This window comes from Theropithecus gelada, chromosome 5 (genome assembly GCF_003255815.1).
Source record: "Theropithecus gelada isolate Dixy chromosome 5, Tgel_1.0, whole genome shotgun sequence".
NCBI classification, from domain to species: Eukaryota; Metazoa; Chordata; class Mammalia; order Primates; family Cercopithecidae; genus Theropithecus; species Theropithecus gelada.
Window position 1 is genome coordinate 144021694 of NC_037672.1, and position 5365 is coordinate 144027058.

The window sequence follows — 5365 nt, forward strand, 5'->3', positions numbered from 1 at the left end:
ATTAAGACATAGAGTAGCCATTGTCAGTTACCCGGGTAAGGAAAGATTGGTGGTCTAAATAAAATGCAGATTGTTCATTTACAATTCTGACAGTTTAAATTATTTATGGTACACCTTGGTGCCTCACTTAATCATATTAAATTACAGTTGTAATCATATTAATTACTTGCAACCAGCTATCTCAATGTACCCTGTATAGAGGACAGCTTATCAAGGGGTAGAAGTACTATAGCTTCACTTTTAATCCAGTATCATCCAGTACACGAATTAGCCTTACATTGTTAGGATCTTCCTGATGGTGACTGGCTGAACTAAGCATTATTCTTGACAATACAAGTACTGCTGTGTCCATTTACAGAAATGGAAGCAATTCTTTCCCAGAAAGTAAGATATGATTTAAATGCTTTGGCCTAATTAGCTGTGAAAAAGGACAAGGCCCAGGTAGGGCTTCAGGAAAAGGCAATTAACATATGTGCATATGTCTCTCTCCATTCACATCACCCAGCCTAGTTCAAGTCATCAACATCTCTTCACTTGCATTGTTACAGTAGTCTCTTAGCCCCTTTTCCCACCTCCACCTTTGATCTCTCTCGTTTTCATGACGTCCAAAGTGAACTTTTAAAAATAACACCACACTATCTCTATGTAGACTTTTCAACAGTTTCCCATTGCACAAGGGATACATTACCACAAGGAATTACACCATCTTGCCCTTGCAAATGTCATCTTTATGTTCAACTGTGCTGATCTTCATTTTTCTCCTTACATGTGCAAATGCTTTCCCATCCCAGGGACTTCATGTTTGTTTTGCCCCAAAACTAAAACACTCTTCCCTATTCTTCATCTGGCTAACCAATATTCGTGCTTTCTGTCTCAGCATAAACAGTTTTCCTCAGACAAGATTTCCTGACACCCAGCCTAGGCCATGCCACTATGTGATTTGTGCTCTCCATAAATTTTACTTCTTCTATATACATCCATTCACATAATTATACTTTAATACTTACTTGTGTAATTGTTTGTGTGCTATGACCCCCAGTTGGCTGTAAGTCCTATAAAGACAGAGGCCACATCCATCTTGCACATCCCTCTGTTTCCAGCACCTGTCATGGGTCCTATCAGCCGACAAGCACTCAATATATTGTATGAATAAGTAAAATTCTAATTTCCAACATCCTAGACTTGTTTACCGTCCCAAGGAGCCTGCTTAGGTAGAACACACGCAACGCTTCCTATGCATGTATTTGCAGAGACAAGAGAGAGAAGCCCTTTTGCTTCTCCCACGTGTTACCATTCTGACCAGGCTCAGTGCCGAAGCACTGATGAGAGGGATGGAGACAGTGAGCCTGTGAGTGTCGTGTGCAAAACAGCATTTGCCTTTGTCCCCCATGAAAGTAATGTGATGCTCAGTGTCCACAGTCTTTTAATCTGGCTGCTGTAGGGTGAGAATTTGTGGTCCTTTTCTGTTAAGATGGAATCTTGCTGAAGGTCAGAATGTGCTTAGGATCAAAGAGTGGCATTACTAGCGCTGTGTATAAAAGAAAGAATACAATTAGGATCTTTGTTTCTCTACCAACTTAACTCACTTTCTCCACAGCAAGGCTCATATTATCCTTTCCTAATGGAATTTAGAATGCAATGGCAGTCCTCTTCAGACAAGTCACCTGTCGCTTTTGCTTTATTCTGAAACAATGGAGTCCAAAATCTGTACTTCTTACTTAGTACAGTGACTAGCTTCTAACATTCCAGGATGGCTATCTCAAGGACTTTTGACTAAATGCTGTTTGGAGTGGTCTCTGGCAGGGCCAGATTCAGCATAATGTAGCTTCCTGTTGTCTTCCTATATTCCTGTATGTTATTGTAAATATATTGACATAAGCTGACCTATTACACATGCTCATTCTCTTCTATGGTGATAGGGACTAGGAAAGACGATGCACTGTTCACTCTAATGTAAGGGATCACATATAAGTCTTATGATTTGATGATTCTCTCCTGGCAGCGAAACCTGCTTGTAGCTTTTAGGATTCATGGCCACTGGTGGCATTAAACACTTAGGGCCTGTCATCACAAAAGGACAGCTTGTACACAATTATCTTTCCAAAGGCTAGATCAGCCCATGTCAATGTCATGTTTAATATTTAAACACACTTTACTGTCATTTGTATCTGTTTACTCAGTCACCATCTGCAAAACCACTGTGAATAAAAATGGAACTTGTGGGGCAAGAAAAATATATTGAGAATCATTGAGTTGGACAGACCTAGTGAGAAGGTTGTGTCTATTCAAACACCTGTCTTCCACCCTCTCACCATCTGTGCAATCACTTCACCCTTCAGCCTCACTAGTTCCCCTTACAATTACCCTGTCAAGAGGCGAGTGCAGCTCAGGTGGATTTAATGTGGGTTTAATATGGCCTGTTGAGTTTAATGTTTAACGTTGATTTCCTTTAAGTAACCATTTCTGTTCTTGCTATAAATCTATGTCTATATATCTATGCTTAATTTGGATGATGAGTGCAATTTGGATTTAAGGCAAGAACCAGTTTATATGTTTTATGAAGAGATTATAGATCAAATAAGCAGACAATAGGCCTTCCAAAGCTATAAGTGAAAACAGAAAAATGATGCATAATTCACAGATTACAGTGAAGTTAAAAGAGAGGGTTAATATTCTAATGTGTTGTTAAGAATTCTTTCACTCAAATTCTGAATCTGAATCTAATAGTCACCTATATACTGCTATAAAGGAAAGGGAAGGAGTTAACATGAAATCCAGACCTATTATCTGTTATTGGGTGTGATGCTAGAGAGTTTATATTCATTTTCTCATCTAATAAAACAACTCTTCAAAGTGCGTATTTTAAAGACAAAGAACATGAGGTCAGAGGGTTTAAATACCTTGGGATACCAGCCAAAGTCTGATTCAAAAGTATGCATTTTCCTCCCTAAAGGGTCATATTTACCTGGTGATAGTACATCCATCAGTTGGAATGATTCAACCCTCTGAGGGTCTCACCTCCCGATATGTAATAAAGTATGTTATATCACCTAAAGGACAAAAATGATTAGAAAAAAATGAAAATTGTAAGAAATTGTCCATCCAATTACCTAGACAGCATTCAAGCTCAAAGCATTTGGATAACCGTACTTGTTCTATTTCTATTTATCCAAGGCATATTCCTTCATTGCCAACTATGTGTCAGGTGTTGGGATAGACATTTTGGATAGAATGATAAGCAAGATGGAAATGCTGTCTTCTCTCAGAGAGCCAAGTATCTACAGAGGACAGTACAATGCAGATTGGCCTCTGTGGATTCTGAAGCAGTATAGGGCTCAACGTTGCCTGCCTTAGAATGTGAGAAAATAAGTACAAATAGATGCTGCTTCTTTGAGGTAATGTATAAATCTAAAGAGGATAGCAGGATCAGTAGTGTTTTATATTTCGTCAGGCTTTAAATATTTATGTTTCAGATATATTTTGACCATGATATTTCATAAATATGAGTCAAGTTGTTAAAGGAGAAGTTTGTGGTTGATTTCCTGAATTTGCCAACATGTTGACACCACCAACTACTTTTATATTTTGCAGGTATGTTGAGGAAGGGCAAAGTTGGCCTTCAATGCCACTACATAGCACCTCAGTGCTGAACTAAGGTATTCCTATCTAAATAGCAAGGTACTTAGTATCATTCAGCAGGATACACAGGTCATAAGTCCTTCCCAAAGGAAAAATTACTCTCTTTTCTGGTTCCTGAGCTAAGAGTAGAGAGTGGTGCTCACTGACTCCTCATCCTTTGACTTAGAAAGGACAATCAACAAATTCATAAGAGATACTTAAGCGTGTCACATCAATTTCTTTGATTTTTAGATGAAATGTGCTTTGTGTTGCTCTCAAATTAGACACTCATTATGCATAATTAGCCCCTTACATAGAACAGCTGCTGGCTTTTACAATGCTTTCAACCAGAGCTGAGTGTACCCATTGTTGGTGTTTACTGTGAGTGAACTTAATCAAATTTGGGATATATGCATCATTTGATGTAATTATCAAATATAGAAGAAAAACCTAGAGAAAAGCATGGTATGTTCATCTTCACTTAGAAAAGTTAACTCTGAAGTAATTATGGGCTATTATGCTGGAAATTATTTTAATTTTTTTTAAATGAATTATTTGAATTTAATACTAAATACGATTCTGTGATTGTTTATGAAAAAGAGGTACCCGTATGTTTCCCATGAGTGAAGAGGACTGAAGGGGCAATCAAATCACCATGATAGGCCTCACGGAGAATCCAGGGAAATTCTCCATTAAGGGAAAGCTTGGCCTTAACTCTGACTTTCAAACTTTGCTAACATATTTAATCTCTACTTTTCCCATTTATAAACTTGGAAGATAATCATCAAGAAGCATGCACATGTAGCATTCTAAACACTTTAAGATGGAAACTGTTACCAAAGATATGAAAAATGTAATTCTCAGCATATAGTCCTAAACTGAAACACCAAAATGGTTTGTCTATGCCACAAAATTGGAGATCTTGCAGTGGATTCTGTTGTGATGCTTTACGCATTTTGAGAAGTTAGGAAAACTTGGAGGAAATGTAATGTAATCATTAAGCAGTATTCTGCCCCCTTTTACTTTTGAAGTGTATGTATCTCTCATTCACTCTGTTGGAGATACATTGGAATTGGCAATCATTGTTTCACAAATAAGATAGCTGAGGAAAGGGAAACTTGCGGGTTAGATAAGGAGACACTGCTACAGTTCTTTAGTTTCTACCTTTTTATTCTTAATCCTGCCCAGATAGAGAGAGATGTAGAAATTTAATATATCATATTTTAGACTACAAAGGTCTAAAATGAAAGCTGTGTCATGAGCACAGTGATCCTTTTACAGATTATGCAAGTAAAATTTGGCTAAGGGAATATATTCAAACTTCAACTGCCAACGTACAATATTTCTGTTAAATCAGCTTTCATGGACTATTCTAAATACCATTTATGGCATTGAAGCAATGTGTTTTGGAGTGGTGGACTTTGAAGGCTGTTCCGGAAGTTAAAGATTCTAATTATTCTTTTTGGGATAAAAAGAATAATTTGGTCACCATTTATTTTGGGAGAAAATTATTACCAATTATTTTCTTTCTAAATAGCCTTTAATTGAATTCAACTAGTTCTCAATATAACCGCTTGACTGCATTCAACCTGTTTTGCCAAGTTAATTTGATTGAGTAGATTCACTTTATATTCAAGATCCTTTAACAAATTCTCTTTCATAAAGCAGAACCCTATAAAATTGAATAAGAAAATAATCATAAAGGATCATTTTGCATATTGTCTACTTCTGGAAGAGACAATGCCAT

The 5365-nt window shown here is 37.1% G+C and overlaps 1 pseudogene; it reads left to right on the top strand.

The window, feature by feature from the left end:
- Nucleotides 1–620: 620 nt before the first annotated feature.
- On the top strand, nucleotides 621–1441 carry LOC112624570 (annotated as a pseudogene).
- Nucleotides 1442–5365: the final 3924 nt, after the last annotated feature.